Here is a 24,561-nt window from a genome sequence, read left to right on the forward strand (position 1 = left end):
TCAATAAAATGTATTGTCTGATATTATGACGTATTTATTATTAATTATAATTTTTATGTTGATAACCATCAACAAGCATTGTGACTGAAACAGTAACTCTGTCTCACGTCATCTTTCTGTCTCTGTCTCTCTCCCCCAGGTTTCAGGAGATGTCCTGTCTCACGTCATCTTTCTGTCTCTGTCCATCTCCCCCAGGTTTTAGGAGATCTCCTGTCTCACGTCATCTTTCTGTCTCTGTCTCTCTCCCCCAGGTTTTAGGAGATGTCCTGTCTCACGTCATCTTTCTGTCTCTGTCCATCTCCCCCAGGTTTTAGGAGATGTCCTGTCTCACGTCGTATTTCTGTCTCTGTCCATCTCCCCCAGGTTTTAGGAGATGTCCTGTCTCACGTCATCTTTCTGTCTCTGTCCATCTCCCCCAGGTTTTAGGAGATGTCCTGTCTCACGTCATCTTTCTGTCTCTGTCCATCTCCCCCAGGTTTTAGGAGATGTCCTGTCTCACGTCATCTTTCTGTCTCTGTCCATCTCCCCCAGGTTTTAGGAGATGTCCTGTCTCACGTCATCTTTCTGTCTCTGTCTCTCCCCCAGGTTTTAGGAGATGTCCTGTCTCACGTCGTATTTCTGTCTCTGTCTCTCTCCCCCAGGTTTTAGGAGATGTCCTGTCTCACGTCGTATTTCTGTCTCTGTCTCTCTCCCCCAGGTTTTAGGAGATGTCCTGTCTCACGTCATCTTTCTGTCTCTGTCTCTCCCCCAGGTTTTAGGAGATGTCCTGTCTCACGTCATCTTTCTGTCTCTGTCTCTCTCCCCCAGGTTTTAGATGTCTTGTCTCACGTCATCTTTCTGTCTCTGTCTCTCCCCCAGGTTTTAGGAGATGTCCTGTCTCACGTCATCTTTCTGTCTCTGTCTCTCTCCCCCAGGTTTTAGGAGATGTCCTGTCTCACGTTGTATTTCCGTCTCTGTCTCTCTCCCCCAGGTTTTAGGAGATGTCCTGTCTCACGTCGTATTTCTGTCTCTGTCTCTCTCCCCCAGGTTTTAGGAGATGTCCTGTCTCACGTCGTATTTCTGTCTCTGTCCATCTCTCCCAGGTTTTAGGAGATCTCCTGTCTCACGTCGTATTTCTGTATCTGTCTCTCTCTCCCAGGTTTTAGGAGATGTCCTGTCTCACGTCGTATTTCTGTCTCTGTCTCTCTCCCCCAGGTTTTAGGAGATGTCCTGTCTCACGTCATCTTTCTGTCTCTGTCTCTCTCCCCCAGGTTTTAGGAGATGTCCTGTCTCACGTCGTATTTCTGTCTCTGTCTCTCTCCCCCAGGTTTTAGGAGATGTCCTGTCTCACGTCGTATTTCTGTCTCTGTCTCTCTCCCCCAGGTTTTAGGAGATGTCCTGTCTCACGTCGTATTTCTGTCTCTGTCTCTCTCCCCCAGGTTTTAGGAGATGTCCTGTCTCACGTCATCTTTCTGTCTCTGTCTCTCTCCCCCAGGTTTTAGGAGATGTCCTGTCTCACGTCGTATTTCTGTCTCTGTCTCTCTCCCCCAGGTTTTAGGAGATGTCCTGTCTCACGTCGTATTTCTGTCTCTGTCTCTCTCCCCCAGGTTTTAGGAGATGTCCTGTCTCACGTCGTATTTCTGTCTCTGTCTCTCCCCCAGGTTTTAGGAGATGTCCTGTCTCACGTCGTATTTCTGTCTCTGTCTCTCTCCCCCAGGTTTTAGGAGATGTCCTGTCTCACGTCGTATTTCTGTCTCTGTCTCTCTCCCCCAGGTTTTAGGGGATGTCCTGTCTCACGTCGTATTTCTGTCTCTGTCTCTCTCCCCCAGGTTTTAGGAGATGTCCTGTCTCACGTTGTATTTCCGTCTCTGTCTCTCTCCCCCAGGTTTTAGGAGATGTCCTGTCTCACGTCGTATTTCTGTCTCTGTCTCTCTCCCCCAGGTTTTAGGAGATGTCCTGTCTCACGTCGTATTTCTGTCTCTGTCTCTCTCCCCCAGGTTTTAGGAGATGTCCTGTCTCACGTCATCTTTCTGTGTCTGTCCATCTCCCCTATGTTTTAGGAGATGTCATTTGATGGCCATGAACAGGGTGTCAGGTGTTGGCCACAGACTAAGGTCCCCTTGTAGGGACCATGGGGTGGAATGACCCTGCCTCTGACCCGGGTCACAAGACACGTGGCTCCTATCATTCACAGTTTGGAAAGGGTGACTTGTTTCCTTAGATCAAATAAATTATGTTTCATTGTCACATACACCGGATAGGTGCAGTGAAAAATATGTTGTTTTACAGGGTCAGCCATAGTAGTATGGTGCCCCTGGAGAAAATGAGGGCTAAGTGCCTTGCTCAAGGGCACATTGACAGAGTTTTCACCTTGTCAGCTCGGGTATTTGAACCAGCAACCTTTTTAGGGTGTCTGAAGTATATATCCTCTATTTCACAGATGTAAATTTCTGGAATCTCTATATACAGATTAGATTGTTGATAAAGGTTTCTTAAAATAATTAATCTAATGTTATTTTAATGAGATTCTGTAGATTGTTCACAGCATGTCAGACATACTGTATCAGGAGGTGTCAAGATATAAGATACTTTATCGGTAACATTCTTCCTGAATTTAAAAGTAATCCAATAAGTAATCAAATCAAATGTTATTGGTTACATACACATATTTAGCAGATGTTATTGCGGGTGTTGCGAAATGCTAGTGTTCCTAGCTCCAACAATGCAGTAATATCCAACAATTCACAAAAATACACACAAATCTAAAACTAAAAGATGAATCTAGTTTTTCAAAAGTATCTGTAACTGATTACAGTTTTTTTTGTAATAAGATTACATGTAATCAGTTACTCCCCAACCCTGTTTAGGATACAGATGGTTGCATTTAGTCCAAACATGCTACCCTGTCTGAGGTGCTGACAGAGGAAGCCAAGGGTGTTGTCAGTGGCTTCCCTTGCCCAGGGCCTTGTCTCTACAGCTCTGCTCTGATGTGTGGACAAAACACTTAGACTCGACATGCACACAGTAACTCACCCGTCTGGGCTGAAGGAGATTTAGTTGGGTTTAAATGTATTAGAAAGCTGTGAAAAGCAAACAGAAGGTACAGTAAAGGTCACTTCAATGGCTCTTTAAATGGGAATGGAAACACTAGGATTTACAACGCCAGAAAACTAGAACTGTAAATCGCCATATTGGTGTTGTTGCATCACTGGCAGGAGAAAGATTTACATTTACCTCCTAAAGTGTTTCCATTCCCCTTTAAAGACAGTGTCACAAATAGATACAGTACAGTGTTAATCATTTCTGCTATCCAGGGTTTTAATCCCAGCTATATTTGTGGTCAGATTCTGCTCACTGTATATCCACATGATAAATACCAGAGAGTTCTAGAGGAAAAGTTTCAGTTTTGCTTCATCGTGCAGCCGTTTCCAAAGGGCACTTCAAACAGGCGTGTGAGATGGGATGAGCCCAGCTCTTGTGTCTGATATACTGATAAATAATGGGTGTAAAGGCCAATATCGGACATCCAGAAAATGCTCTCAGGTCGTGTCTTGCAGTGGAGGGGTAGACCTGAGCCCTGGCCTCTCTCCTGTCTCCTCTGTACGACTGCAGAGTTGATGTTCACCACAATATGAATGGGCCTCTGTCTGCAGACTTGTCCTCCTCACTGTAACCATTGTCTCTCCTGATTGACAGGACCAGCTCTGATAACGTTAAAGGATGTGATATCCCAGACTGCATTGCAGGCAGCATCCCCTGTCAGAAGGAAGAGGTAGGCCTATAACTTCACCATGTTGTTCTTTTTCAGAAAAATGGAAAGGAAACAAGATATGGTCGAGCATAGTTGGCGGTGGGAAGATTTTCAGATGATTAATTAGTGGAACTTTAATACAATGCCTAAAAATAGACAGAAGCAATATTGCAATATGAATATGCTTTGATGGTCTGCCTGAGCTGTACTTGCAATGGGTTTTCTGTAGGCATTTTGTACACACACCATCACAGATACATCTAGTTATGACACGTCAGGCTGAGTGACGTGATTAGGCCATAGGAGTGTGTGTTGCGTGCTCTGACTCTCTTTCTCGCTTTCTCTCTCTTTTTCTCATCCCTCTATATGTTATTGAGTGTTAATATGTGAACCTATGGTCACCTCTCTCTCAGCTTCCATTCCTCAGGTACCCCTATTCTTCTTCAGACACCCTCCCCCTGCTCTCTACCTACTCTCTCTCTTTTCTCTTTTATCCTGAAGTGAAATCATCCTTATCTTGAGGATGGTCCCTCTGACATTCTCACTCCACCATTAGAAGACACCCGATCCTCAGGGAGGAGGAGGTTGTAATTATGGCAAATGACTGTTGTTGTTTTTTTAGCTTAACTGCACGTGGAATCCAGTCATGCTTGAAATCTGTACATGGAACCGGGGATCTTTCACCACAGTTGGATTACATGAATATGAGGCAGTGTACGGGAGGGAAAAGATGTCACATTTTAATATGCACGCAATTGGGTAATATAATTATTTGATTTATGTTGTAAAAATGTGTTCACAAGACGCATTACTTAATTCAATCAATGAAATTCTGGGTATTTTTAAATGAGCGTCTAGTCCATTTTGTTTTTTCCTGCACTGAGATCCCAAAATGATAATGACAAAATGTTTGTCTTAATTTCATCAGTGAGACATTGTGGATATCAAACACATTTTTGCATAGGCTACAGACCTCTACTCTGAAACAGGTCTGTTTCTTATTCAAACTGCAAGTTGAGGTCACTTGGTCATGAATTAAATTTGCATTATGCCAACTTTCTTAAATGATAGCATCTCTAGCTTGGTTCCCCAGAGCCTAACTGGGTTTATATGCTGGAAAACACATGTAGGCCAATGAGTAACTGCTCTGCAAGATGACCAGGGGATGGCATTAGGGGGCCTGCCTGCCCTACCGTACCTCCTTGCCCGTCCAAATAAAATATTGAAATATTTATAATTCATTTGACCGAGTTGCACACCGACAGAAAGATGCATCATTCTCAGATAAAGCATCCGATCGAGCCAAACAGCGCCCCTCTGTCCCAGTATGTGTAGACCATGCATCTGATGATGTCTGGACAAAAATAGTATGGCATGTCATCCTATTTTTAGCCAGACAGAATCAGAACCACACTGTAGACCCAAACTGTTACAGACCTATATCCATCCTGCCCTGCCTTTCTAAAGTCTTCGAAAGCCAAGTTAACAAACAGATCATCAACCATTTCGAATCCCACCGTACCTTCTCCACTATGCAATCTGGTTTCCGAGCTGTTCATGGGTGCACCTCAGCCACGCTCAAGGTCCTAAATTATATCATAAGCGCCATCGATAAAAGACAGTACTGTGCAGCCATATTCATCGACCTGGCCAAGGCTTTCAACTCTGTCAATCACCGCATTATTTTTGGCAGACTCAATAGCCTTGGTTTCTCAAATGACTGCCTCGCCTGGTTCACCAACTACAGGCGTGGCCAAAAGTTTTGAGAATGACACAAATATTAATTTTCACAAAGTCTGCTGCCTCAGTTTGTATGATGGCAATTTGCATATACTCCAGAATGTTATGAAGAGTGATCAGATGAATTGCAATTAATTGCAAAGTCCCTCTTTGCCATGCAAATGAACTGAATCCCCCAAAAACATTTCCACTGCATTTCAGCCCTGCCACAAAAGGACCAGCTGACATCATGTCAGTGATTCTCTCGTTAACACAGCTGTGAGTGTTGACAAGGACAAGGCTGGAGATCACTCTGTCATGCTGATTGAGTTCGAATAACAGACTGGAAGCTTCAAAAAGGAGGGTGGTGCTTGGAATCATTGTTCTTTCTCTGTCAATCATGGTAACCTGCAAGGAAACACGTGCCGTCATCATTGCTTTACACAAAAATGGCTTCACAGGCAAGGATATTGCTGCCAGTAAGATTGCACCTAAATCAACCATTTATCGGATCATCCAGAACTTCAAGAAGAGCGGTTCAATTGTTGTGAAGAAGGCTTCAGGGCGCCCAAAAAAGTCCAGCAAGCGCCAGGATCATCTCCTAAAGTTGATTCAGCTGCGGGATCGGGGCACCACCAGTACAGAGCTTGCTCAGGAATGGCAGCAGGCAGGTGTGAGTGCATCTGCACGCACAGTGAGGCGAAGACTTTTGGAGGATGGCCTGGTGTCAAGAGGGGCAGCAAAGAAGCCCCTTCTCTCCAGGAGAAACATCAGGGACAGACTGATATTCTGCAAAAGGTACAGGGATTGGACTGCTGCGGACTGGGGTAAAGTCATTTTCTCTGATGAATCCCCTTTCCGATTGTTTGGGGCATACGGAAAAAAGCTTGTCCGGAGAAGACAAGGTGAGCGCTACCATCAGTCCTGTGTCATGCCAACAGTAAAGCATCCTGAGACCATTCATGTGTGGGCTCACTCACAATTTTGCCTAAGAACACAGCCATGAATAAAGAATGGTACCAACACATCCTCCGAGAGCAACTTCTCCCAACCATCCAGGAACAGTTTGGTGATGGACAATGCCTTTTCCAGCATGATGCAGCACCTTGCCATAAGGCAAAAGTGATAACTAAGTGGCTCGGGGAACAAAATATTGATATTTTGGGTCCATGGCCAGGAAACTCCCCAGACCTTAATCCCATTGAGAACTTGTGGTCAATCCTCAAGAGGCAGGTGGACAAACAAAAACCCACAAATTCTGACAAACTCCAAGCATTGATTATGCAAGAATGGGCTGCCATCAGTCAGGATGTGGCCCAGAAGTTAATTGACAGCATGCCAGGGCGGATTGCAGAGATCTTGAAAAAGAAGGGTCAACACTGCAAATATTGACTCTTGCATCAACTTCATGTAATTGTAAATAAAAGCCTTTGACACTTATGAAATGCTTGTAATTATACTTCAGTATTCCATAGTAACATCTGACAAAAATATCTAAAGACACTGATGCAGCAAACTTTGTGGAAATTAATATTTCTGTCATTCTCAAAACTTTTGGCCACGACTGTACTTCTCAGATAGAGTTCAGTGTGTCAAATCGGAGGGCCTGTTGTCCGGACCTCTGGCAGTCTTTATGGGGGTGCCACAGGGTTCAATTCTCGGGCCAACTCTTTTTTCTGTATATATCAATGATGTCACTCTTGCTGCTGGTGATTCTCTGATCCACCTCTATGCAGACGACACCATTCTGTATACTTCTGGCCCTTCTTTGGACACTGTTTTAACAAACCCCCAAACGAGCTTCAATGCCATACAACACTCCTTCCGTGGCCTCCAACTGCTCTTAAATGCTAGTAAAACTAAATGCATGCTCTTCAACCGATTGCTGCCCGGCACCCGCCCGCCCGACTAGCATCACTACTCTGGACGGTTCTGACTTAGAATATGTGGACAACTACAAATACCTAGGTGTCTGGTTAGACTGTAAACTCTCCTTACAGACTCGCATTAAGCATCTCCTATCCAAAATTAAATCTAAAATCGGCTTCCGATTTCGCAACAAAGCCTCCTTCACTCATGCTGCCAAACATACCCTGGGAAAACTGACTATCCTACCGATCCTTGACTTTGGCGATGTCATTTACAAAATGCGACCTGTATGCTCTCGTTGGCTGGCCCTCGCTACATATTCGTCGCCAAACCCACTGGCTCCAGGTCATCTATAAGTCTTTGCTAGGTGAAGCCCCGCCTTATCTCAGCTCACTGGTCACCATAGCAACACCCACCTGTAGCACGCGCTCCAGCAGGTATATTTCACTGGTCATCCCCAAAGCCAACACCTCATTTGGACGCCTTTCCTTAGTTCTCTGCTGCCAATGACTGCAACTAATTGCAAAAATCACTGAAGCTGGAGACTTAAATCTCTCTCACTAACTTTAAGCATCAGCTGTCAGAACAGTTTACCGATCACTGCACCTGTACACAGCCCATCTGTAAATAGCCCACCCAACTACCTCATCCCCATATTGTTATTTTTTTGCTCTTTTGCACCCCAATATCTCTACTTGCACATCATCATCTGCACATCTATCACTCCAGTGTTAATGCTAAATTGTAATTATTTCGCCACTATGGCCTATTTATTGCCTTACCTCCCTAATCTTACTACATTTGCACACACTGTATATAGATTTTTTTGTGTTATTTACTGTACGTTTGTTTATCCCATGTGTGGCTCGCTCTGACTCCTTCTCCAGTGATAGTTTTAGCAGAGAGGAAGAAGCAAAGCGAGAGGGCTCACTCTCGCCAAAGTCTGTCCAGAAAATGCCGAATGCGTTTTTTATGGGCATATTATTAAGCAGAACTAAGCTTCTAGCCTGTCTTCCCGCCTTTGGGACAACGACTCCCATTGTTAGGGCGGAGACATGAGCATCTCATCATTATACAGATCTCTGTTTTAGCCTCTTGCGAAATGGAAAGGAAAGTTGGCGATAGCACATTGCTGTCACGTTCTGACCAGTAAAGGGGTTATTTGTTATTGTAGTTAGGTCAGGAGGTGGCAGGGAGGTGTTTGTTTTATGTGGTTCGGGGTTGTTGATAATATTGTTTATGTAGAGGGGTGTTTGTTTAGAGTTTTCCGGAGTTTTGGTCAATGTTCTATGTTAGTGTATTTCTATGTTCAGTCTAGTCTATCTATTTCTAGGTTTAGTTAATTGGGATTGGGCCTTCAATTGGAGGCAGCTGTTCCTCGTTGCCTCTGATTGAAGGTCCTATGTATAGGGGTGTGTTTGTTATGGGAATTGTGGGAGGCTGTCGTCCGTTCGTTTTCTTTGGTAAGTGGTTTAAATAAAGTTATAATGAGCACTCAACCCGCTGCGCCTTGGTCCACTTCCTACGACGATCGTTACAATTGCACTGTTCGGCTGCTGGCTTCCCCTAAAGCAAATGGATGTCTTGCCAAGATTATACAATTACTCCTGTCTAAATAAAATCATTCAAAATACTTCACCAGAGAGCACGAATTAGCCACAGAGGATCATTAGCTTCTTAAAAAAAATAGCTGTGGATTGTTTCAAATCCCAAGTGCATAGATAGGCCTATGCCTATTATGGGAAACACGCATTTAAGCGGCCTAGCTGATTGAGTCGCTGCTGTCAGCGAAAAGCATCTAAAATATGTGTCTTGAGTATAATAGAAAATGTTGCAACAAGAAGAAGGGTATAGCGCGTCTCTCTCCAGCATACATGCACTCAGCTCTCCCAGAATGCGCTCAGCTGTCTCCCGCCAATTAGTGCGCATTCATCGTGTGAATGGTTCGCCCTTCGTATATGTTGTATCAATTACCCATTACATTACATGTCACCTGTAGAACTTGTAAATGTACCATTGGTCTACAATTCTCATAATCGGAGTGGAAACTTTGTTTGCAGAGTTCGCAACCTGCTACACTTGTGAGAAACAAGTTTTGGTTTATTTCATAACCGTCATTTATGAGTTTGTCCATTTTTTATTAATACTGTCTTTTGTTTGGAGTGCTGCATGTGAGCAGTGAGCAATGAGCATGTGTCTGGTTTCTCTCTACAAAGCGCGCGCCTGAGCACCCAGAGAAGCAGTCCTACCTGGCCTGCTGCGTGAATATGTAGGAAAGTTCCTACTTGGGATTTCTGATTGTCTTAACTCACCACGCCCACCACTAATCATTCATTTTTTCTTCACCTCACACAGGAAGTCTTTTAATTTTTATTTTTTTTACATCCTTTGTGAATAATAATAGTTCTTCACAGTATTTGAAACATATTTTCAACATACTCTCCCAGCCATGATAATCGCCAAGCCTCGGTGTGAAAGAGAAACATACACTATCCTGATCTGATGACCCCGTATGTCCAGTGGAAACGTCACAGAAAAACAGCTGTTTGTCCCGAGCTCACAGGTGCAAGAAATTCTAGGCAGCCAGGCGGAGTAGAGAGATTCATGCTCATTTGAAAGAAATCTTATTTTCATCAGAATATATGAAGGCTATAGGCCTATGTATTTTACTTAGTTGATGATGGAAGTGACAGGCTTACTGCTGCATTGGCCTATTATGGGCTATCCCTGAGGTCCATGCGCTCATTTCTTTAGCCGCCAATGGATCAGAGTGTAGTCAGTGTCCATATGCTTTCGCCATAGTCACATTTTAACATTTATATTTTTTAATTCAGATTATTATGATTAACCATGTGACAATGAATTTGATAAACGAAAATGTTATTATTGAAATTAAACTATTCCATGAAAATGCGCATATAAAATAATCATAACTGGCACACAGATCGGTAGAAATGGTAGGATAAATTGTAAGCTTCCCCAAAATTGAAACTCATGAGCTTTCGCTGGTCTTTTCTTTACCATAACACCCCAAAAAAGTGTGAACCGGCAAGCGCGTGAACACACAGGTCTCTTGATAAAACGTACCCCCCTATGCAAATCAAAGGCCCGTCCAAAAATATTGAAGCCGTGATTTGAAATATAATGATGAATTCATGTTTTAAAAAATGTATTCATTACATAATAGTTGCTCTTATACAAGATAAACAAATAGTTGAGCTAGAAAGCCTGCTTCAAAACCGTTCAACAGCTGAATCCCAACATTTACTAATAACAACAGAACTCTGAACTCTAGAGCCTAGACCAATATCACAAGAAGCACCAGAGAAAAGGAACCCGTTCGCTCCTCACGGGACAATGCACCGGCCATCTATCCATCAACGCTTCCACCAAATAACATGACTTTCATCCACAAGCCTGTTCCGTTCCGCTGACTCTCAGATCCGCACAACACAAATCATACTCAACATCCAGACATACAGTAGAACCTGGGCACATTCCATTTCAGGTGTAACTTTAGGCAGATCGTTTAATGTGTCCTTGATTTATTTACTTATCAAGAGCGAACAACCCTCCCATTTGGTTTCAGCAAAGGAAGCGGAGATCTTTAAAATACATAATCAGCACGTAAATCATGCCCCCATTTATGTCTCTGTGGTAAATCTGTTATAGCGTCAGTGAGAGACGATTCGCACACAGGCCTACAGTGTTAGTACATGTTGCTACTGTGATTTGTTGTGACTAACGCGTCATCAAATGTCATATAGGCCTACCTATCGTTCAACAGTTATCGTATGCACACACACACACCAGCGTTGGGGTCAATTTGAAATTAAGTCAGTCAGTTCAGGAAGTATATTTGAGCTTTTTTCAATTATAAATTCAAATCACTTCCTGAATTGACTGCTATCAATTCGAATTGACTCCAACCCTGACACACACACAGCTGCATTCACACAAGCACAAACACACACTCTGTAAAAAAAACAACAAGTATTAGCCTACCCTGTAAGTAGTCTTATAAGCATGGGTGATGTTTTGTTTGTTTGCGCTCCCTCCTATTAAAGTTCGACCAGTGGAGGGAGCTGATCGGTAACTACAGGAAACGGAGAGCGGAGCACGCCCCCATCCACATCGACCGGGCGGTAGTGGAGCGGGTCGAGAGCTTCAAGTTCCTCAGTGTCCACATCACTCAATAATGAACATGGTCCACACACACACACACACACACACACACACACAGTTGTGAAGAGGGCACGTCAGCGCCTCTTCCCCCTCATGAAAATATTTGTCATTGGCCCTCAGATCCTCAACAAGTTCTACAGCTACATCATTGAGAGTATTTTGACTGGCTGCATCGCCGCTTAGTAAGGCAACTGTTTGGCATCCAACCGCAAGGAGCTACAGAGGGTTGTGCTATGGCCCAGTACATCACTGGGGCGAGCTCCCTACCATCCAATACATCTATGCCAGACGGTGTCAGAGGAAGGACCTAAGAATTGTCAAAGACTCCAGCCACCCAAGTCACAGACTGTTCTCTTTGTACAGAGGCACCAAGTCTGGAACCAACAGGACCCTGAACAGCTTCTACCCCCAAGCCATAAGACTTCCAAATAGCTACCTGGACTATCTGCAATGACCCTCTTTGCACAAACTCTTTGGACTCATCACATATGCTGCTGCTACTGTTTATTATCTGTCCTGTTGCCTAGTCACTTGACCACTACCTACAGTATATGTACAAAAGTATGTGGACACCCCTTCAAGTTAGTGGATTGGGCTATTTCAGCCACACCTGTTACTGACAGGTGTATAACATCTAGCATACACCCATGCAATCTCCATAGACAAACATTGGCAGTAGAATGTTTGGTGGAGGAGGAATAATGGTCTGTAGCTGTTTTTCATGGTTCGGGCTAGTTCCAGGGAAGGAAAATCTTAACGTACAGCATGCAATGACATTCTAGACAATTCTATGCTTCCAACTTTGTGGCAACAGTTTGGGGAAGGTCCTTTCTTGTTTCAGCATGACAATGCCCCACTGCACAAAGCGAGGTCCATACAGAAATGGTTTGTCGAGATCGGTGTGGAAGAAATTTACTGGCCTGCACAGAGTCCTGCCCTCAATCCCATCAAACACCTTTGGATTAAATTAGAACACCGACGGCGAGCCAGGCCTAATCGCCCAGCGTCAGTGCCTAACCTCACTAATGCTCTTGTTTTTTTAATTTAACCTTTATTTAACTAGGCAAGTCAGTTAAGAACAAATTCTTATTTACAATGACGTCCTACCCCGGCCAAACCTGAACGACGCTGGGCCAGTTGTGCGTCGCCCTATTGGACTCCCAATCACGGCCGGTTGTGATTCAGCCTGGAATTGAACCATGGTCTGTAGTGACTTCTCTAGCACTGAGATGCAGTGCCTTAGACCACTGCACCACTCGGGAGCAAGTGGCAAGATAGCAAGTCCTTGCAGCAATGTTCCAATATCTAGTGAAAAGCCTTCCCAGAAGAATGGAGGCTTCCCATAACAGTTATCGTTACTCATTGTGGATTTATTCATTGTGATACAATTGTTTCTATATTTTCTCTGCATTGTTGGGAAGGGCCCATAAGTAAGCATTTCACTGTTGTTTACGAAATATATGACAAATAATATTTGATTTGATTTGATCCACAAAATAATGAGTCATCAACGTTTTTTTTAATCAATACTAAAATACACAATTTAAAATGAAATTGACATCATGCTAATGTGGGCTGCAATGAACAATAGCCTTCCCTCTTTCAAGTTCTGATGTTGCCGACAAACTGGAGAAGATGGACACAGAAATATTGATTGGCCTATATTTTTGAAAGAAAAGTATTGGTTGCTCTTCAAAGACGACAGAAATATGACTTTAATGGAAGAATAAGGGATAAGTGAAAGTGTGTTGTCTGTCTGCCTCATTTAAATGTATTCCTAATATCGAGGAGCGCAGCCTATTGGGACCGTCCCAGCCGGTATTGAACACGCCTCCCGCGACCTCTGATAGGATCGGCGCTGAAATCATCCCAATAACCCGTCAACTAATGCAGCCTTTTCCCTTTCCAAGACGCTCAAAGTCACATACGTAGCTAATACACCGACCTAACGCGAAAAGCTAACAAACGGAGGAGTGTATGTTTGTGTTAGAGCCGTGGACTATTCAAAAGCTTGGACCTGGGGCGAAGTTTGAAGGCTGCAGGAGGAAATTCCTGGTGAGTAAAGTGTTTCGTTTATTTAGGAACCGCAAATACACATGGGATCAATAAGCGACAATACGAGTGGCTATGCCGTGGCATATAATGCGAACGGAGCCCCCCCACCAAGAAGGCTTTGGATACATTTACATGATTTATCATTTGAGAAAGAAAATGCATAGGACAACAGGAATAGAAAAGCCAAGTGCAATATGATACTATATGTAGTGCGTACTGTTTTTGTGTTGAGTTTCTGTGGTAATACGCTTCTTGTTGACCCACTTTGACCCCCATCCTCCTGTCAGGAGTCACGATTATAACATGATAACTAGAATAGAGAGAAGAAATATGATCCAATGACTACATGAATAATACTTCCTGTATGGGTGGAGAAAATGTAGCCTGTCATTTGATTAAAATGAGACGTTCTATTTGATTATAATGTGAAATATATTTGAAAATCTGTTTTTTGTGTTTGATATTAACAAATGATACTCCCTGAACAAAAGAGGACTGTTTGATTCTCCACAAGATAATTATTAGGCTACAGATTACTAGTTACCATTATTATTACACAATAATTACCTAATTTCTACGTTTTGCACATGTTATATTCCTAAATGAAGAGGTTGGTTTATTCAAGGAGTAGACACTATGAGCTCCATTTGGACCACAACACACCCCTGTCAGATTGTACTAAATACACACCACCCTCTGTGTGCAGTGCTATGCCATGCATACAGCTTCAATTTCACACGTTTGGTCAGTATTACAGGGTCCTAATCCACTGTGGAAAAGGAACCCAATATTACAATGGATGTTAATGTAGACTAACATGTGCATGGAGGCTCCCATACCCTTGTCTTGTCCATGTACAGTGTTTACCCTACTCTCAGACAGATGCATCCATGGAGGCTCCCATACCCTTGTCTTGTCCATGTACAGTGTTTACCCTACTCCCAGACAGATGCATCCATGGAGGCTCCCATACCCTTGTCTTGTCCATGTACAGTGTTTACCCTACTCCCAGACAGATGCATCCATGGAGGCTCCCATACCCTTGTCTTGTCCATGTACAGTGTTTACCCTACCCCCAGACAGATGCATCCATGGAGGCTCCCATACCCTTGTCTTGTCCATGTACAGTGTTTACCCTACTCTCAGACAGATGCATCCATGGAGGCTCCCATACCCTTGTCTTGTCCATGTACAGTGTTTACCCTACTCCCAGACAGATGCATCCATGGAGGCTCCCATACCCTTGTCTTGTCCATGTACAGTGTTTACCCTACCCCCAGACAGATGCATCCATGGAGGCTCCCATACCCTTGTCTTGTCCATGTACAGTGTTTACCCTACTCCCAGACAGATGCATCCATGGAGGCTCCCATACCCTTGTCTTGTCCATGTACAGTGTTTACCCTACCCCCAGACAGATGCATCCATGGAGGCTCCCATACCCTTGTCTTGTCCATGTACAGTGTTTACCCTACCCCCAGACAGATGCATCCATGGAGGCTCCCATACCCTTGTCTTGTCCATGTACAGTGTTTACCCTACTCCCAGACAGATGCATCCATGGAGGCTCCCATACCCTTGTCTTGTCCATGTACAGTGTTTACCCTACTCCCAGACAGATGCATCCATGGAGGCTCCCATACCCTTGTCTTGTCCATGTACAGTGTTTACCCTACTCCCAGACAGATGCATCCATGGAGGCTCCCATACCCTTGTCTTGTCCATGTACAGTGTTTACCCTACTCCCAGACAGATGCATCCATGGAGGCTCCCATACCCTTGTCTTGTCCATGTACAGTGTTTACCCTACTCCCAGACAGATGCATCCATGGAGGCTCCCATACCCTTGTCTTGTCCATGTACAGTGTTTACCCTACTCCCAGACAGATGCATCCATGGAGGCTCCCATACCCTTGTCTTGTCCATGTACAGTGTTTACCCTACTCCCAGACAAATGCATCCATGGAGGTTCCCATACCCTTGTCTTGTCCATGTACAGTGTTTACCCTACTCCCAGACAGATGCATCCATGGAGGCTCCCATACCCTTGTCTTGTCCATGTACAGTGTTTACCCTACCCCCAGACAGATGCATCCATGGAGGCTCCCATACCCTTGTCTTGTCCATGTACAGTGTTTACCCTACTACCAGACAGATGCATCCATGGAGGCTCCCATACCCTTGTCTTGTCCATGTACAGTGTTTACCCTACTCCCAGACAGATGCATCCATGGAGGCTCCCATACCCTTGTCTTGTCCATGTACAGTGTTTACCCTACCCCCAGACAGATGCATCCATGGAGGCTCCCATACCCTTGTCTTGTCCATGTACAGTGTTTACCCTACTCCCAGACAGATGCATCTATGGAGGCTCCCATACCCTTGTCTTGTCCATGTACAGTGTTTACCCTACTCCCAGACAGATGCATCCATGGAGGCTCCCATACCCTTGTCTTGTCCATGTACAGTGTTTACCCTACTCCCAGACAGATGCATCCATGGAGGCTCCCATACCCTTGTCTTGTCCATGTACAGTGTTTACCCTACTCTCAGACAGATGCATCCATGGAGGCTCCCATACCCTTGTCTTGTCCATGTACAGTGTTTACCCTACTCCCAGACAGATGCATCCATGGAGGCTCCCATACCCTTGTCTTGTCCATGTACAGTGTTTACCCTACTCTCAGACAGATGCATCCATGGAGGCTCCCATACCCTTGTCTTGTCCTTGTACAGTGTTTACCCTACCCCCAGACAGATGCATCCATGGAGGCTCCCATACCCTTGTCTTGTCCATGTACAGTGTTTACCCTACTCCCAGACAGATGCATCCATGGAGGCCAGAGGTTTTGGGTTGTACGTAACACCCTCAGTGGTGGAGAGAAGAGGGCTTTGTTTACAGGGGGGTTGCTGCTGTTGCTATGTGGATTTTAGTGCATCTGTTTGGGAGTGGTCTCTCTCGTTGCTCCATATTCTGCAGTCAGAGGTTACTCCCCCTGGTCAACCCTCCTCCTCCCTCCTCCCTCCTCCTGATAGGCTGCTCCCCTCTGTGTGCTCATACTGTGGTGGTAGTCCTGTCAGTTTGGCTCAGATCACTTTGCTGTGCATCCCTGTACCCATTTATGCCATGTATGAGTGCCACTAAAATCTGGTGGTCAGAGAAAAATGTCTGTTGATGACAAGAGGGTCCCTCCTCAGCCTGATCACTGGAAATATACTTTGATTTCGGACATTTGAAAAGGTCCTGAGAACGTCCTGCTCAGCGCTCACAACAAAAAAAGGAAAACGATTGACCAGCACTGGGCACGAGCTCGTGATGCTCGGAGCCAAAGCTCGCTGCTCAGACCACTGTGCCACTGCAGTTCACAATGCTCTAGCAAGCCGTGAGAATAATTGATGATACTTGATGATACTTGATGATACTTGATGATAATAGCGAGTTGTTTTTTTATAATACTTTTTTAAAGCCCTTCCTCAAACCATAGCCCTAACCTTAACCACTCGGAATTCATGCCTAAACTCTTAACCTTTTGAGTTCTTTCTGTTTTAACCCTGTCACCACATGAAATGAACCCTGTAAACAAGCAGAATTAATGTGTCAAAAATAGACGTTTATCCAAAATAGGAAGAATTTAGAAGGGAAACTATGAGATGTTGTTGTCCTCCTATAGTAGCATAGAGCCCTTTATCACCCAGTATGGTATTTTCCCTGAGGTTTCATCTGTGCCAACGGTTAGATAAGGACAACAATACATGGAAGGAAAAAAATTGAAAAAGCCCTTCTCAACAATCTGTGCAACTAGTTGAAATCCCTAGCACATCATCACCAACGACGACCAACGACGACCTTATGAACTGATATGTGATCAGAATAGAGGAGTATATGAACTGATATGTGATCAGAATAGAGGAGTATATAAACTGATATGTGATCAGAATAGAGGAGTATATAAACTGATATGTGATCAGAATAGAGGAGTATATAAACTGATATGTGATCAGAATAGAGGAGTATATAAACTGATATGTGATCAGAATAGAGGAGTATATAAACTGATATGTGATCAGAATAGAGGAGTATATAAACTGATATGTGATCAGAATAGAGGAGTATATAAACTGATATGTGATCAGAATAGAGGAGTATATGAACTGATATGTGATCAGAATAGAGGAGTATATAAACTGATATGTGATCAGAATAAGAGGATAAGTGTGTTTAATTCAGTGTGAAGAACCATCAGTAGTCTGGCTCATATTGATAACCGTGTGGCTTGTGAGTTGGGGCTCTGCATGCTTTTGTTTGGGAGGCCATCAGCAAAACTACATAGGATGACTAATTCGCTTTTGAGATGAAAGGTCCTCCAGTAAACTAAGGATGCGTCCCAAATAGCACCTTATTCCCTTCATAGTGCACTGATGTTGTATTTGTATTTATTATGGATCCCCATTAGTTCCTGCCAAGGCAGCAGGTACTCTTCCTGCGGTCCAGCAAAATTAAGGCAGTTACACAGTTTGAAAAACATGGCAATACATTTCACAACAGATTTCACAACACACTAAGTGTGTGCACTCACTCTATTCCTCTATCCACCCTATTCCTCTATCTACCCTATTCCTCTATACACTCTATTCCTCTATCCACTCTATTCCTCTATCCACACTATTCCTCTATCCACACTATTCCTCTATCCACTCAATTCCTCTGTCCACCCTATAACTCTATTTACTCTATTCCTCTATCCACACTATTCCTCTATCCACACTATTCCTCTATCCACACTATAACTCTATTTACTCTATTCCTCTATCCACCCTATAACTCTATTTACCCTATTCCTCTATCTACACTATTCCTCTATCCACACTATTCCTCTATCCACTCTATTCCTCTATCCACACTATAACTCTGTTTACTCTATTCCTCTATCTACCCTATAACTCTATCCACACTATTCCTCTATCCACTCTATTCTTCTATCCACTCTATTTTTCTATCCACTCTATTCCTCTATCCACTCTATTCCTCTATCCACTCTATTCCTCTATCCACACTATTCCTCTATCCACTCTATTCCTCTATCTACCCTATAACTCTATCCACACTATTCCTCTATCCACTCTATTCTTCTATCCACACTATTCCTCTATCCACTCTATTCCTCTATCCACTCTATTCTTCTATCCACACTATTCCTCTATCCACTCTATTCTTCTATGCACTCTATTCTTCTATCCACTCTATTCCTCTATCCACTCTATTCCTCCTCATTAGCTTGGACACAGTCCATTATGTGGTGTTCTGATGGAAAGTGCCTCCGGTCACCAATTGTGATATCATCACCGGTCAGCGTGGTGCTGCGGCTGGGCAGAGACAGATGTGCCACCTGGGGGGGTGTAGTTGTATGTGGCAGTGTGATGGACCAGGAATGGGGGACGGTGAGACACCCCCGGGTGTAATTTGAGACGTGGTTAATAACAACAAGGATGTGGAGACAGGATGCAGGCTGTCTGGTCGTTATCCTCGGTGGCTCCTGGCAGGGGATGGGGGATGGGGGTTGTTACCTGGTTGGAAGATGCAGGTATGGTGCTGGTGGAGGATGGTAATGGGCTGCTGTAGGAACCCTCACTCACTCATGTCCTGGGACAGACAGGTCCGCTGCTGAGCCTCCCTGCCAGGTTGATGGATGGCTTGTGTAACGTGCCTGATGGTCTTTGGTCCGTCCCTTTTTGCCTTCAAACACATGATAAACCAGGCCTGTTAAAGTATACTGTAAGTGCTTTCAACTCTATGTTGGTCTTGCTAGAATGCTGTGTTGACTGTTTTCTCAGTGATAAATTGGTTCTCCCTGCCGTTTCCAGTATCTGAGTTAGCTGCAGTAATTTAGCACCAGTAACAAGATGCTGTTGGAGAAAAAACAGGAGAGTGGTGATAGTGCGCGCTCTCTCGCTCGCACGGACACAGGGAGTCGTTGTGGAATATGCCACCCTGTTTCCTGGTGTAGACCTGGATGGCAGACCAGAGCATGTCTGGTAGTTAATCAGCAGACAGATAAAGAAACAGCAGTTTTCCATTTTTACTAACAGACATACGGCCTTTAGTATAGCCTTTGACAGACATATAGTCTATAGTATTGAATATGGTGTTTACTTCTAAAGGGAATTCTCCTTTTGAAATATTTCACACATCCTTTCATAAAGTTAATATCCAACTTTTATATAAGGGTCAAGCTCTATCTTTTCCTGTTACAGGCTTCTCTCTCTGCTCTCTCTCTCTCTCTCTTCTCTCCCTCTCTCTCTCTCTGTCTCTCTCTCCTCTCCCTCTCTCTCTCTCTGTCTCTCTCTCCTCTCTCTCTCTCTCGCTCTCTCTCTCTCCTCTCTCTTTTACTCTCTTTCACTCTATTTTGCTCTCGCTCTCTCCTTCTCTCCGCTCTCTCCTTCTTTCTCAGCTCTCTCCTTCTTGCTCTCTCCATCTCTCTCAGCGCTCTCCTTCTCTGTCAGCGCTCTCCTTCTCTCTCAGCTCTCTCCTTCTCTCTCAGCGCTCTCCTTCTCTCTCAGCTCTCTCCTTCTCTCTCAGCTCTCCTCTCTCAGCTCTCCTCTCTCAGCTCTCTCCTTCTCTCTCAGCGCTCTCCTTCTCTCTCAGCTCTCTCCTTCTCTCTCAGCTCTCTCCTTCTCTCTCAGCTCTCCTCTCTCAGCTCTCTCCTTCTCTCTCAGCTCTCTCCTTCTCCCTCTGCTCTCTCCTCTCTGCTCTCTCCTTCTCCCTCTGCTCTCTCCTCTTTCTCTCTCTGTCTGCTCTCTCCTTCTCCCTCTGCTCTCTCTCTCTCTCTCTCTGTCTTGCTCTCTCCTCTCTCTCCCTTTCGCTCTCTCTTCTCTCTCTCTCTCTCTGTCTCTCTGCTCTCTCTCTCTGCTCCTCCTTCTCTTGCTCTCTCTGTCTGCTTTCTCCTCCTCCCTCTCTTGAATTTGTTTTCAGATTGCTTAATTGGTATGAAATACAATTTGTAGATATTGCCAAAGCAGTATAGTGGTACAGTATTTCAGTAAATAAAGTACAATGCAATGAGTATAATGAAATCCAGTTCATTTCAGTAGTAGTAGTAATGGTACCTATAATCATGTATACAGGTACAACACTAGTGCAGTTGTATTCTGTAATCTTCGCTCGATAAATGTAATTAAAGAAAATACGATTATAAAAATAAATAATGGCTAATAAATAAACAACAACACGGATGATGGTTCCACTATGTATTACTGTCAGTTATATACAATGTAAATATAAATAAACAACAATATGATGATGGTTCCACTATGTGTTACTGTCAGTTATATACAATGTAAATACTTCAGGGAATTACTGGTCATGGGATGTCCCTCAGGCTATGGCAATCATATACATATATATACAAGGGCTCCCGAGTGGCGCAGTGGTCTAAGGCACTGCATCTCAGTGCAAGAGGCATTACTACAGTCCCTGGTTCAAATCCAGGCTGTATCACATCTGGCCATGATTGGGAGTCCCATAGGGCGGCGCACATTTTGCCCAGCGTCGTCTGGGTTTGTAATATTTGCGGTTCCTCCCTCACCCAGAATAATTCCCAGCTTTATGTCATTAGTAAATGGACAGAAGTTAGGAATTGATTGAGATATTTCTTGGAAAAAGATAATGTTATTGAGGAGTATTTATCACAGTAGAGGGAAAGTGCACCATCTGTCTCTACCTCCCATGTCGTGCAGGGATCACATAGACCCTCCTCTTTGGGTAGCCATGTCTTTCTGTATCTCCCTTTTTCTATACACACACACACACACACACACACACACACACACACACACATATATTTGGTCAGGATCGGTCTCGCTCTCTCCTCCTCTCTCTTTCTCTCTTTCAATTCAAGGAGCTTTATTGGCATGGAAAACATGTTTACATTGCCAAAGCAAGTGAAATAGATAAACAAATGTGAAATAAACAATAAAAAGTGAAGAGTAAATATTACACTCACATAAGTTCCAAAAGAATAAAAGAACTTCAAATGTCATATTATGTATATATACAGTGTTGTAGCGATGTACAAATAGTTAAAGTACAAAAGGGAAAATAAATAAACATAAATATGGGTTGTATTTACCATGGTGTTTGTTCTTCATTGGTTGCCCTTTTCTTGTGGCAACTGGTCACACATCTTGCTGCTGTGATGGCACAGTGTGGTATTTCACCCATTAGATATGGGAGTTTATCAAACTTAGATTTGTTTTCAAATACTTTGTGGGTCTGTGTAATCTGAGGGAAATATGTTTATCTAATATGGTCACACATTGGGCAGGAGGTTAGGAAGTGCAGCTCAGTTTCCACCTCATTTTGTGGGCAGTGTGCACATAGCCTGTCTTCTCTTGAGAGCCAGGTCTGCATACGGCAACTTTTCTCAATAGCAAGGCTATACTCACTGAGTCTGTACATAGTCAAAGCTTTCCTAAAATTTGGGTCAGTCACAGTGGTCAGGTATTCTGCAACTGTGTACTCTCTTTTTGGAGCCACATAGCGTTCTAGTTTGCTCTGTTTTTTTGTTAATTCTTTCCAATGTGTCAAATAATAATCTTTTTGTTTTCTCATGATTTGGTTGGGTCTAATTGTGTTGCTGTCCTGGGGCTCTGTGGGGTATGTTTGTGTTCTCTCTTTCTCTCTCTGGACTGAAAGACATTATACAGAAATAATCCACAAGGAGACTCAGGCACTTCTCAGCTGCCCTCACACAGTCCTCGCAAATCAGTTGCACACTTGTCATCGCCATGATGTTCAATTGGGTCACAGCTCATAGCAGCGGTTAGTGGTGGGCGAGATCTGAGTTCCGAGCTATGATAGTGATGTTTAAACCAGTTCAAACCAGTATTAACCCTTCAGCCAGCCCCGTGGGCAGAGAGAGAGAGGCTTTCTGTCTGCATTACCTCAGAGGCTGGGCGGGTAATGTAGGGTACTCCCTACTCTCCAGTCGGAGTGTCACTGAGGAGAGACTGTCAACAGGATCAGGGTCAGAGATGAGGTGGCCTGCTCCATAGCTCGGTCTGGGTTTTCCTCCAGGGCGTCTGTAATACTCAGATCATTCACAAATTAGTCCAATCAGGTTTAAGATGGCTCTTTTGATTATTCTCAATCAAATTATCCATACAGTTACTGTATTTTTGAGGACAGTACTTTAATTGTAATCTGTAGCCTACGCGTGTTAAAATGCATACGGTTACTGTATTTTTGAGGACAGTACTTTAATTGTAATCTGTAGCCTACGCGTGTTAAAATGCATACGGTTACTGTATTTTTGAGGACAGTACTTTAATTGTAATCTGTAGCCTACGCGTGTTAAAATGCATACGGTTACTGTATTTTTGAGGACAGTACTTGAATTGTAATCTGTAGCCTACGTGTGTTAAACAATGATTACTGTAGATTATGTGGTTCCCTGTAGCTGTTGTGTGTTCCTGTAGTCTGACATACTGATAATGCTGCTTTCTGGGAATTATTCAGCAAAGTTTGTGGAAGCTTAACTGCATGGATGACTTTTACTACCAGATGTTTCTGTTCGGTCACTGCTCCGACTCTCCGTACCGCCAGGGCAGAAACCCCTCTAACCTCTAGTGGAATCATAAGGGCATGGGTGTGCAGTGTGCACTCATGTCTCAGGCCCAGTGACGACAGAGGGATTTGAACTCTATTTTTCTGGGGAGACTTTTATTGTAGAGTTACATGCAAACCCCACTGGACACGTTGCGTGCGCGAGCTTTGCAGAATACATTTACACATACATGTTATACAATCATTTCACCTATACAGCTCACGCAAGTGAACCGGCGTCTGTGTACCCAACATGGTTCTGTTAGAGCCGTTCTGCGCGCTGCAAGTCCCTTCCTTATTGGATATCAGGAAGATACAGACCCACATGGATACATGAAAAACCAACGAGGAGAGAATAATTAAAACAGTGTCCAATCAAGATGCATATTTTGACCAGGGGCGCAACTTTCACTGGGGACAGGGGGAAGAGGTGTGCAGTGTGAAATTGCATTTTTGGCTCCTCGTTTTATCAATGGAATGTGATACAAAACGAGGCAACGCTGTGCTATAGGACCATGTGGACGCCTCCGAGTGGTCAGGTAGGATGTTTGGAGTGTTTACCCCACCCCCCAAAAAAATTATTTTACAAATTATGTCCCTTCCACTTCCCAAAGTTGCTCCCCTGATTTTGACCAATGTGTAAAATAATATGTTAACCGTGTAGATAATTCTATAAGAAATCCAGTGGTCCAAACCTCATGTCTATTATCATAATCAGTTCATAAGTTCTTGGAGTTTTTATCCTTGTGAATGGCCAGAATTAGGGTGACTAAATCAATGGAGGCCAGAGGGAAAAAAAGTGGTTTGAAATCAGGAAAACTGCATCGTGTCAGCTACGCTCTTAGGAAAAAAAGGTGCTATCTAGAACCTAAAAGTGCTCTTTGGCTGTCCTCATAAGAGAACCCTTTGAAGAACCCTTTTTGGTTCCAGGTAGAACCCCTTTGAGTTCCATTTAGAACCCTTTCCACAGAGGGTTCTACATGGAACCCAAAAGATTTCTACCTGGAACCAAAAAGGGTTCTACCTGGAACCAAAAAGGGTTCTACCTAGAACCAAAAAGGGTTCTACCTGGAACCAAAAAGGGTTCTACCTAGAACCAAAAAGGGTTCTACCTGGAACCAAAAAGAGACAGACGAATAATCTTTTTGGAACCCTTTTTTCTAATAGTGTCAGCTTGATTCTGGGCTACTAGCTACCTGACAGGCTCACTTTCCTGTCGAACTCATCTTTCTTCTGGAATCCGCAGGACATAAAACAATATAGAGGTAAGAGGGATGACGATTTTGAGACATGTTCATATTTTCGATTTCGCACAAAAACAGGCGTGCCTGTATGAAATGTCAACAGAGCACTGAGCATATACCAAGCTTTTTCTTTTCAAAGACTTTAACATTTAATTCAG

The 24,561-nt window shown here is 43.8% G+C and overlaps 1 protein-coding gene across 1 annotated transcript in view; it reads left to right on the plus strand.

The window, feature by feature from the left end:
* Positions 1-13,362: 13,362 nt before the first annotated feature.
* LOC115155538 (ly6/PLAUR domain-containing protein 6-like) overlaps positions 13,363-24,561 on the plus strand; it is a 41,824-nt gene continuing 30,625 nt past the window's right edge. Inside the window, exon 1 of the mRNA XM_029702230.1 lies at positions 13,363-13,558. The gene's annotated coding sequence lies outside the window, so the exon portion shown is untranslated. The remainder of the gene's footprint in view (positions 13,559-24,561) is intronic.

Source organism: Salmo trutta, chromosome 20 (genome assembly GCF_901001165.1).
Source record: "Salmo trutta chromosome 20, fSalTru1.1, whole genome shotgun sequence".
Taxonomy (NCBI): domain Eukaryota; kingdom Metazoa; phylum Chordata; class Actinopteri; order Salmoniformes; family Salmonidae; genus Salmo; species Salmo trutta.